At 54.6% G+C, this 11,730-nt stretch overlaps 1 long non-coding RNA gene across 1 annotated transcript; it reads right to left on the bottom strand.

Annotated features, from left to right (window-relative positions):
- Positions 1–3,326: 3,326 nt before the first annotated feature.
- On the bottom strand, positions 3,327–7,053 carry LOC148056764 (uncharacterized). The gene is made up of 3 exons (XR_015702586.1): positions 6,961–7,053; positions 5,736–5,865; positions 3,327–3,432 (listed from the first exon to the last, which is right to left on the bottom strand). It is a non-coding gene; the product is annotated as an uncharacterized LOC148056764 (long non-coding RNA).
- Between the last annotated feature and the right edge of the window lie 4,677 nt (positions 7,054–11,730).

The following is an 11,730-nucleotide window of genomic DNA, read 5'->3' as shown; positions in this document are numbered from 1 at the left end:
CTCATCTATGTGCTACGTCGAGTCTCAGTCTCAACCTCCCTCGCAGAGCAAGACCTGGATTTTCTTCCAACTCAGTCTCAAATCAAACCATGGGATGGGAGCAGCCTGTACGCATGGCCAGGTACATCAGGGTTTGGTAGCATTTGCTGTTTCAGGCTTCCAGATGAGCAGACAGGACTGAATACCAAAGACAACCCTCAGCTCCAGCACTGGGAAATGTTCTCCCGACGAGTTACTCCAACGCCTTGGACTCTCAGAGGGGATGTCTGCTCAGGCTCAGGCTCTTTGAAAGCCACCACCCCGGGTGGGTTCTCCTTCGCTTCTGTTCATCATCTTAGCAGCCAGCCCAGAGCACAGTCTGGGATTGATTAAAAAATACCAAGTGGTTCAGGGCAGGGATAAAAACATGCAGACAACAAAAAGGAGGGCCAGAAGCAGAATCCAGCCCACCCTTGTCCAGATAAGGTGCTTGTGCAGCAGGGATCCTCAGCTGTCCCAAGTACGTAGTCATGATCTCTTAATGCTTTGCAGGCTTCGCGGGTCCATATATCAGCACGCCTTGCCAAGGGAGCTCGGCTAATGAGGGTGATTTATGCAGCGGTCACTAATGGCTGACCTGGGCTTCCATCAATCTCTCCTGGAGGTTTCTGAGGATCGAGGGAGATTACAGCTTTACTGCCATAAATACGGGAAACGGTGCAGTGCCAGCATCACTGCTTCAGGGAGGGGAGAGGGAGAGGAGATGCACGATGCCTTGCCAGCCAGCAGATGAGCTGCCGGCAGGGGCACCCAAGCCTTGCACCGGTCTCACCAGCAGCCATGATGCCTCCACATGGTGCTCAGCTCCATGCTGCCAAAGCTGGGCAGGGGAGCAGAACTCATCTTGAGCAGCAGCAAGAACAGACACCAAAGAGGCCCCAGGGCACCTCTGGCCTCCCACCGTTCTGACGTGTTGCCACGATGCACAGCAGGTATCTCTCTCAGTTTCTAAACTCAGACCCATTCATCTGCTCTGTAGCGAGTTGAATCCTCAGGAGCAAAACCTCTGGGCTGGGATGTCCCACGTCAGCCTCCCATGGGCACCCTGCAGAGCGGGCTCTCCTGGCAGAGACACGGCACTATTTAGCAATGGGCTTTACGCTGAGGCAGCCACCCAGCATATCAGGGTTTTGCTTTTAAAATAAAACATCCTGAGCCAGTCTAATTTTCACAAACTGCAAACAGCAAAGGAAGGGTTAACCCAACCACAGCCAAAAAAAGGTGGAAATGGAGATAAAGGAGGATAAAAGGGCTCTCAGGAGGGGTCAGCTTGAGAGGAAGAGAAACAGAGGAGAGAAAAGGAATTTGCTTCCACAGAAACCCCAAAGGGTTGAAAGAATTTGTGAACCGAAGGACCAAAAGCAAGGGGCACAACCTGGCCAAGGTGGCATGTCCCCAGGAGGCACAGTGCCTGTGCCACCCAGACACAGCCCTGGGTGGGTGGGTGCTCGGGGGGGGGCAGCCTATTTCCTGGTAAAAGATGCTTAAACAGGAGGAGGAGGCGGCCTGCCTCAGCTATGGGGCAGAGCACGAGGCAGGCAGGTCTGCAGGAAGCAGAAGGCTCCAGCGACATCTGAACAATAACAGCAGCAGCTTTCTCCTTGGCCTGTGGTCATTAGTCAGTATATTGGCTCAAAAATGAAACTAGGGGCATTTGGGATGCTCCCAGCTCCTGCCCTTTCCTCTCCACTTAAGGTTGATTCCTCAGCTTGTTGCTATGGGGAAATATGAGGAAATAAATGGTGCCCTAGATGGATGGGGAGATGTGCTCTGCTCGGGGACTGCTGCTCCTCATGGCAATGCTAAATTTGGCCTGATGAACTGGGAACAGATGAGACTCCAGGGACGTAGAGCCCTGCTTTCAAGGTGATGCCTTTACCCTTGAACACAACAGTTGCTAGAAATATTCTGCTAGGACAGAGGCTGCCGATGAGGGACCAGGTCCAGGCCCACCACATTGTTTGGGGCATCGGCAAGAAATAGCGAGAACAAATGGGACCACAGCCCCTGGCAGCAAGGGCGGCTGTGATGGATGCACAGCCTCCATCCAAGCCTCTCTACTCAGCTGAGCACTGTGGGCACGGGCCATCGGCTATTCTGGCATGGCTCTTTCCTCTTGGCATCATCACCCTTTCTATAAAATACATTAAATATTTAGCGGAGCAGAGTGCTGAAGCTGTCCGCCTCCACGCCAGGCAGGAGTTTCAGCCATTGGGAAGCAATCCCTTCCCTGGCACCGAGAAGAGTGAAATATGTATTGAGGAAAGGAACAGCTCCAAAAGGAAAGACAGAGAGACAACTTTGTTGTCCCGGCCAAATTCTAGCCTGCCAAATTCTGCTTCTCTAAAATGCTGCCTGCATTTTCAATAAATAACAAAAATTCAAAACAAAACCCAATCTCTCCCATTCCTGCCTGAACTGCTTTTGCAGTGGGCTGCACAGACACCTGCCACATCCACCCCAGCAGCGGCTGCCTGGCATTGTTGGGCGAATTGATCTTCGCGTATAGCTTGCACATTCGTCTGTAAAGCTCATTAAGATCCGGCAAGATGAAAGGCTGTACAGAAATGTAAGATCATTATCGTTATCAAAAGAAACACAGAAAACTGCTGCTATAGAGGCAGATTTGTTTCCATATAGAACGCTGTTCAAAGTTCTCTGAGAAGCTCTTTAATAAGATGACTGTTATATGAATAAACTTCAAGAGCTTCTCTCGTGCTGGGGAAAACTTCCAAGGACCCCTTTGCCTTTCACGTCTGTTGCACAAGTTTTCCTTGCCATTTCTGACATATTGAAGATAATTTCGGTACAGGGAAGGGAATCCTGTCCCCCAACCCTCCCAGCTCATATGCTGCTGAAGTCTGAATGCACAACGGTGATGCTCGGGCTAGCAGAGGACGGTCATTCATGCGACCTGACCGCAGACACCACTTGGTTCATCCCAGCTGCGTCCCCACCAAGGGCTGCAAAAGTGGCTTTGCCTGAGGAGCAAGCTTGGGCAGAGGCACCCACACTTGGAATGGGGCATGGTGCTCACCCCCAGCACCCACTGGGCAGCAGCGAGCAGCACCAGCAGCCCTCCAGAGAATAACGGTTTGGCTTTAAATACACCAAACCCAATTCATAGTGGTCTCCCCAGCAGAAATTCCCTGTTGCATAGCCCCAGTGTACATCACCGTTAGCCACGGGGGGCAGGTTTAGTCCCTTACACACGGAGCAGGGACACCCACGGCCAGCGCCAGACAGGCAATGCTACCGTCTCACACCTCCCACCAGTGCATCCCAGTCACGATGTCAGAGGCCTTCATGCGTGGAGTCCTGCTTGCCATGGATGCTCCAGGAGCCTCCGAGGAGGGGTTTCACCCAGGGATCGCAGCCCCCTGCACATGCAGCCTGCGAAGAGGAACTCGTCATTTAAAAATAGACTCCAGTTCCTGCACCGGGAGGTTGCCAGTGCCAAGCCTCAGGCTCAGAGCTGGCTGACGGAAACTCGGATGCAGTGAATCTATTCCTGCCTGGAGGAAGCAGAAGAGTTAAACTTGCTCAAGGCACCATATTTTGCCAAGAAGAATCAGTTCTTCCCACACAGGGTCATTTCTTTTTTGAAACCAGCCTCCCTTTTATCCATAAGAAAATCTGCTCATAATTATAAACCAAGGAAGAAGAGGTTTCTGGAAATATTCATTTGCAGCTGAGCCATTTTCACCCTGGCACACGCAGAGCAAGCCTTCCTCGCTCCCATCTGTCGCGTTTGCGCTGAGCGCGGCGGCGGCAATGCCAGCCAGGCTGTGCCACGCAGCGTGGCACACTCAGGCGGGAGAACATGACACCGTGGTGGGATGAGGAGAGGGGGGCCGCCGCAAAACTGGGCAGGACTTGGAGCTCGCATCCTGCCCAAGATGTTCGCCTTACACATGAACAGCTTGGCACCATGAGGGGCGGGGGAAGGAGGAGGAGGAGCAGCAGCACAGGCATTGTCTCAGCTCCATTGAGGAAGAGACGAAAGGAAAAAGTCCCACCGTGCTGAGTTTGATGGGGTCCGCAGAGCCAGGTCCCAGACCACCTCTAAAGGCAATGCCTGCAGCTGCAACGGCAGCGACACAGAGCACAAGATGCCGCTTGGGCCAAACATGGGCAGCAAGTGTTCCCCCTGCCCACTCAGCACCTCTTCCAGGTACTGAGTCAAGGTGATGGGTCCTGGCTCCTTCTGCAGGGCAACATCTACAGCTTCTCCCCCATCACGTCTCTCCCCCTCTTCCTTAGCTGCATCCCATTTACATTGCCACGAATAAATCAATCTGCTTCTTGGTGCCTACACCTTCAAATATTTATAGACTGTTATTATACTTTTCACTCCCTCCCTATACACACATGCCCTTTCCTTTAAATGTCTCTCCACCAAACTATGTATATTTAGTTCTTTTAATCCCTCCTCATAAATCTACCCTGATCCACTCCCTGCACCGTATCCATTTATTTCTGTTAGTGAGAGGCACAGCAGAGTGCACTGTGGCGGATGGTCATGGCAGAGTTGTCCAGGAAGGGGCTGTTGTCACCTCCCTCCATGGCATGGTGCTTGGGGACCACTGCTCAGAAGTGCATTAGACTGCCCAGAGCATCTCCCAGGCGCCTACTGTAACACACGGCTCTGGGCACCAGCCAGACTTCTGCTTTCTGCCCTCTGGATTTTGCATTTTCTTCTTCTTTCTCTTTTTTTTTTTTTCCCCTTCTCTCAACTACAAATGACAAAACTGCAAGCAGCTTCCAGACAACTTGCAAACCCAGAAATAAGCTATTTCTGGTGAGTGAATTTAAACTTCCTTTCTTATTTGCAAGTTGCCTGTGAGCAGCTTGCAAGTATCAGGAAACTAAAAGTCCGGGAAGGTTGTAAGTCCAGATTTGGATGCACACTCCGCATGGGATCCTTCCTCGGTCTGGCAAGCCCAGAGCTGTCAGGAGCAGCAGCCCCGTTCCCCAGGCCTCCATACTCAACATCCCCTTTTGGCAACCGTCCTCCAGCCTCTCCTGGAGCTCAGCCGCTGCCGTGTGCATGCCGATATGCTGCAGAACAAGCACCCAGACCGTGTGAGACTCAGGTGGGGAGAAGCCTGGCCGAGCTACAGGGCTGGCCCATGCCCTGCAGCACCCCCATAGCATCCCTCCCCACTCTCGCTTCCCTCCTGGGCCTGAGCGCTCGCAAGCTGGAACAGGGATGGGCAAAGAGCCCCGCTGCATGCGGGGAAGGAACGTGCTCAGCCCAGCAGCCCTGCTGCGGCCAGCACTGCTCATGCAAAGTTTGGTTGTTGAATGGGAAAACAAAGTTCATCTTTAAAAAGAGAATAAAAGGGGGAAGAAAGAGACTGCTGAGGGAAGCGTATTTGCTAGCGCCAGGCAGGCCACAAGCAGAGCTGCAAAATTTACTCGAGTTTACAATTTGCTGTAGTAAAGCTGCTTCAGGCAACAAACCCCCAGTGGCCAGAGCTGACGGAGCCGTTGATGGGCCAGTGACACGGAGCACTGGGATCACAGCCTGCCCATTGAGTCCTATCCCCCAATAGGATATCCCACGAGATAATCACAAAAAACAAGCAATTAAACAGCCCGTGTGGAGCTGCTGTGAGCTGTTGGAAAGGCTGCGGGGATTTAGTAAGCTCAGGATGGTTTTTCCAGTCAACGGATCAGGCAAATGCACTTACCCACACAAAAAAGCCTCTCGATCAGCAGCCACATATTCCCGCTGGGACACAACAGTGGGCAGGGTCAGCAGCAGGGCTCAGCCCACCGGTCAGTGTGGCACAACAGGCTCAGGAGGGTCAGCGAGGGGGGCTGCACAGGAATTTTAGAGAGAGTTACAGCGGCAAAAGCATTTGGGCCATCCCTAAGTCTGCAATGGAGCATCCTCCCCTCCATGGCTTCACCTGCTTTTATCCAGCTGGAAACCTCCCCTTTGCGAGAGCATCTCAGATATCCCACATACATCCCTGCCCTCCATCCGCTGCTCTGGACCACGGCTCCCCTCTTCCCTGCATCCCCAGCCCTCGCCTCCACAGGCAGCAATTGCCCCAGGCACATGCACAGGGGGATCCCTACTCCCCCAAAAGGCTGGAGGAGGGGACGATTACCTTGAAGTCACCGGGGAATGATGACCAACCCACCTCACATCCCCAGGTGGCCAACAGCCACGGGTAGAGGCTCCCAGCCTGGCACTGCCTGCTCCCTACGTGCCAGGCAGGGCACGTCACACTGATGATGAAGCTCCTTTGCTGCCTCGGCCGGAGCGTGACAGCAATCCCACCCAAGGTGTTAGTGGCAGCTCTGCCTAGACAAGCACTGCCTGCCTGTCACACCCGATTGCTCAGCTCACGGAGGAGCAGTCTGTCAGCTTATTAGATTTGTTTTAGTTTAACAGGTAGGAAACACATCCACTGAGCAGACCCACCAGTCTCTGAAGGACCTCTCTTCCTCACACCGGTAGCTACAGGGGTGTCACCCAGCATGGCTGCAGAGGACACACCAAGCCCCGTGCCCCGACAATTTGTCATGGGGGCCTGAGCAGGAGCAAGAGACAATCCTTCAGCAAGGAGACCATCACCACCAGCACAGCACCACAAGGGGCTGAGCTCCAGCTTGGGGCTGCTCCTGTCTCAGCCTTCTCAGTATTTTCATTTTTGGCCAGTCAAGCTTGTGTATCTTCTCCGTATGAGAACCTTTAACCCCCACTGCAATGATTGCTTTTTTATCCCCTTCTTTTCTGGCATCCTGAATCTGACAAAACCTTCCTCCTGGCAGCAGCTCATCCTCTCTCCAGCCCCCCCAGCCAACCCCTGAAGATCCTCCATCACAATGGGTAGAGCATCAGTCCCAGGCAGAGCTCTCTTCCAAAACCATTCCTTTTCTGTAAGGGAAAGGTCCTCAACCCACCTGCAGCTCCTGACCTCCACCTCTCCCTGCAAAAAGGAAGAAACAAGCTGCTAGCCCCTTGATTTCTGAGCCACCTTCTCTTCCTATCCAGCCTCCCAGTACTTGGCCACTTCTCCATTTCCCACCCAGCAGGTGCTGCTTTGTATGGCTGAGCAAAACCCTGCTCAGCTGGAAGTCCTTATGTGATTAAAACAACTTCACTCCCACTACAGCAGTTTCTGTGATCCTCTGCAAATTCTAGGACTTAGAGCCACGTGAACAGAGCCCACGTCAGATGGGCTCTTTCTTCACCTTCAGGGTGACGCTTGTGCTGGAGAACTAGTGCCATGTTTCTGCCCTTGGCTGCTGCCGTGGTGAACTGGGATCTCTCTTGGCTGTATCCCAGCCTGGGGCAGGTGAGGTGGACAGATGTCCTCGAGTAAGGGGTACACCTCCATCAGAACATGAGCTGCTCCCTGGATTTCTGACCTCTGAACAACGGGGGCTATAATTATCCTTTGGCCCTCACACAAATTGTTCATTTGATTTTGAGCACTGACTCGCCGGCTCAGTTTGGAATTGGGGTTTAAATCAAAGAGCTTCCCTCAAGGGATCTGGGGGAGAAGGAGACAATTAGATTTGAGCGCTGAAGTTTTACAAGTCTAATAAATTTCCTGGTAGCCTCCGGCTGCCGGGCTGCTGTGCAAGAGCCAGGCAAGAGACCTTGGTGAATGAAAGCGAGCGTTTCTCAAGACAGGAAGCCACACCGGCACAACACAGGTCTGTCTGCCGGGGGACTGACTTGTCTGACCCCCATCCTGCTGCTGCAGGCTGCTCTGCATCTGGGCTGAGCAGTGGGGATGGAATCATCGCATCCCTCGCACCGCACTGGGACCACATCGGCAGGGCGGTGCGCAGCCCAGAGCGACAGCCCTGGTTGTCCTGCATCCTGCTCCTTGCTCTGCTCATCCGTGATGGCCTCAGGGCTGGTCGGTGGCAGAGGAGAAGAGGAAGGTCAGAGCCAGCAGTGTGGAGGGAAGCAGCTGGCTGCTCACTGCTGGAGACTCTGAGAAAAGAACATCTTCTTAATTGTGCTTCACGCAGCACTGCTAGAAAGGGGTCATGGCAGAGAGATTACAGAGGTGTTGGCACAAACACCCAGGGAGGGTCAGGACAGAGCATCCCAGGGAGGGGAAGCTTCACCCCCTCAGCTGCCCTACCAAACAGGATCACCCCCAAACTCCTACACACCTTGGAAGGCACAGCCTCACCTGCAGCTGCTCGTTATCCTGCCAGAGCTGCTCTTCTTCTAACCAGGGACCTAAACACACCCTACCTTTGTTTCAGCAATGCTAATGGAGAAGAGGATGGAGAAGGAAGCTCCCTTTCTCCAGGAAACCCAACTTCTGAGAGCCCCTGCAGCAAACCCTCTGCTGCTGCCGCCGCCGCCAAGCCTGGTCCCCCAGCTGTGCTTGGGAGGGTTTATATCTCCTCCTCCCACGGGCAGGTGAGATGGGAGCAGCTGTGTGAGCTGCTGCTACAGGGCTGCTGTGGGCTGTCCCCGAGGGGAGCACGTACCCCGGCACAGCGACCTGCTCGCACTTGCCTGGTCTCTGCGTGGGGCTGCGAGGTCCCCTGGGGTGTTGTGTCCCATGTACCCAGCTGTGACAGTGCAGGAGGGGCTGAGACAGAGACACGTAGCCCAGCAAGGAGGGATCCGGGTCCAGCAAGCTCTGACTCCTTTGCTGGGTGAGAAGAGCAGAGTCATACAGGAACATAAAGAAGACGAATAGCCTGTAGTTCCCTGGGAAATCTCCCGTGCTGCCTCACCGCAGATGTGGTGGCACTGGGTGTCCCCGTCCTTGTCCTGGCATGGCGAAACACGGTGGTTCCAGTGCCATCACCTCTCTGTAGAGGAGCAGGAGAAGCACCGATCTCAGCCATGCCCTTCCCCTCCAACCCAGGGGAAAAGCCCTCAGACAGCACCAGCATGGCCACTTTTCCGTGCCCCACTTTTCTGGCTGCCTCCAGTGTTTGTTTAACATAATATTGCTGTAAATTACATATTCCTCTGACACGATGTAAAATATGTTTTATGCTCCCATTTTCCCCCTGTCTTCCTGCTAAACCTTTTTCTTTTCCAATTTGATGTGGATACACTGTGCCAGGGATTAGCAGAGACTTATTTAAGCAGCCAGTCAACTCTAAACCACTGTTCATAAAACCTGGAGGTCTCTGTGAGTCCTTCGCACTTGTCACCAGTGACCATAAATCCCCATTTTTGGAGGGCCTTTCCTACTCCCTTTTCTTTCCTCTCTCCTGATGCAGCCCGTCGAAGGATGCGGAGTGGTGTGGTGGCCTGCCAGGGAGCCAGCGCCCAGCCCTGCTCCGCTGGAGCTCGGCAGCACGTGGAGTGGGATCGGGTGGGCTTCAGTGAGGTCCGTTTCCCCAGCCAGACCCTGCAACCAGCCTCACCCAGAGCTCGCTGGGCAGCGGGGCACGTCAGGGCTCAGCCATCCGCCGGGTTCCCAGATGGCCGTGGGTTTGAGGGTGCTTCAAGGCAGCAGATACAGCCATGAGCATCTGACATATCTCCCACCGCGATCCAGTGCCAGGCTGGGGGCTGCAAACCCCCAAGGGAGATGGCAGCAGTGCAGCGCACCCAGCACTGGGGTCCCCTTGCCCCAGGGCTGCAGGTTTGGGGGATGCCCAGCACAGCCTGCAAGCACCACTGCATTGCAGGGTCTGCTGCCGAGCAGGGAGGGAGCATGCAGAGCTGGCCACCCACCCCACTGTCCCCTGTGCCACATGCCAGCAGCAGCGTGCAGGCCACTTGGCACAGGCTGGTCATGTCGGTGGTAACAGGGAGGAGAGAGCCAGGCTGGGGGGCTTTGATCTCCTCCTTTAAAGCAAATATTTCCTTGCAGGGACTTTGGAAACCCCTCGTCACAACAGACTGAATTCCTGCATTTATGATCTGCAAGGAAAGCTCCAAGCAGAGGTTTCACTCTGGAGGAATTCACGGCACCCGCACCGGTGCTGGGCTGCGAGGCAGTCTATGTGCTTTCCACCGTGTTTGTATTTTGTCTTGTGTTTTTGGATGGAAACTGAAGTGTTCGGAGCATTGGCAAAGACAGCATATCCTGAACAAGCCAAGCCTGGGCTGGGTCCAAACGCTCTGGCCAGAATCAGGGGGAGCGGGCACAGGCCCTCATGGGAAATGGTCTCCATCGCCTGGTGAGCACCGAGGATGATTCAGAGCTGATGGGGCAGCCAGCGTGCCTATCAGCAGGTCCCTGTCTTCCTTAGGGGTGGCAAATGTGCCCTCTGTGGCTGCTCCCAAGGGGTACGATGCAATCCGAGATGGTGGGAGCACACAGTCCCACCTGGAGACCTGGGAGGAAGACGAAGGCAGGAGGAATTTCCAAAGGGGCATGTGGAAACACCAGTGCCGGGAGCAGATGCCAGTCAGGACCAGTATGGCCACATGCTCCAGTGGGATAGGGGCTGAGTCCTGCAGCCCCCTTGCCACCACACACAGCCCCGATCTGCCACACAAGGCGCTGTGCCACAGGCTTCTGGTGCCCCAGCCAGGCCAGCGGACTTGGGCTAACACGGGCCCTCGCCGTCATTTCATCGCATATGGAGGGACAGTGGCAGCACAATGGAGGCACTGTGTGTGTTTTGATCTGGAGGTTTGTGGAAAAAAATATGCCAGAGTGAGTTCGAAAAAGTCCTGCAGGAGGGCGGGTACAGATGCAGCAGAAGTGAAGGCTGAATTCGCAGCCTGCCCAGGGTCAGAACAGGCTGAGATGGGACCAGTGAGGAGGGCTGCCGTCGGGGGAGAGCAGTGCACTGGCGACCAGCCTTTCCCTTCCCCCCTGTACTCTCCTACGCCAGGGACAGCAATAATCCTGGCCTAACCTGACACTGAGACAGCACTTACAGCCAGCAAAGACTCCAAAACCCCCGGCTCTCCACTCTGCCGGTGCACGTGGGCTCAGGGGATGCTCTGGCACTGGTCAGGTCCTGCGTTATGTTCCCCCACGGGAAACCCACTGAAGCCATGAGGACTGATACAGGGGAGACGGGACGCCTCATTTTCACTGAGAGCAGGATCAGATCCTGCTGCTGTGTAACGCAATGGGAGAAAATGCTGGCACCATCCACAGGGGCAGGATAGGACCAGATGGCTGCCGTCTTTGTTTCTTCTAGGGTTGTTTTTCTTTTTTTCTCCTTTCTTTCCAAAGGCACGATACAGATGGGGAAGGAGCGGGTTATGCAAATGCTCCTCGGGCATCTTTACCTGCCATCGCCATGGCAACGCAGAGCGGGCAGGGTGGGAGGGCAGCGGGGTGCGGGCAGTGGGGTGCAGGCAGCAGGCAGCCCCGCCCAGGCTCTGCCCTGCCGGGAGCAGGCAGCCGTCGAGCATCACACCGGCCCTCCAGAACCACCCCATTGGTGCAGCAGGACATCTCCCCTCACCTCCTCGAGCCCCTCAGTGAGGACAAATAGGGGTCCTCTCCCCCTGGGACAAACTGCTCTGGTTGGGCATCCTCGCAGGTCCCCCTGCTCCCCAGGCCCAAGGGGACAAACACCCAGCAGCCACTCAGAACAAAGAGCAGCAGGCAATGAGGAAGTCTTATCACCATTTTCTTTTAATTTTCCAAGCACACCACAAAAAAATATTGTTCTGGGGACATGTGTAACTAATTAAACGGTACAGGGAGAAGAAAAACACAGCTTTTTAAGAGACTTTGAATTATGTCTGGAGGTGAAGGAGTCAGCAGG

This window comes from Nipponia nippon, unplaced genomic scaffold, assembly GCF_047370975.1.
Source record: "Nipponia nippon isolate SJK-2023a ecotype South Korea unplaced genomic scaffold, ASM4737097v1 scaffold_12, whole genome shotgun sequence".
NCBI lineage: Eukaryota > Metazoa > Chordata > Aves > Pelecaniformes > Threskiornithidae > Nipponia > Nipponia nippon.
Note: the sequence above shows the minus strand (reverse complement) of the source record. Positions and strands in the feature narration are given on the sequence as shown.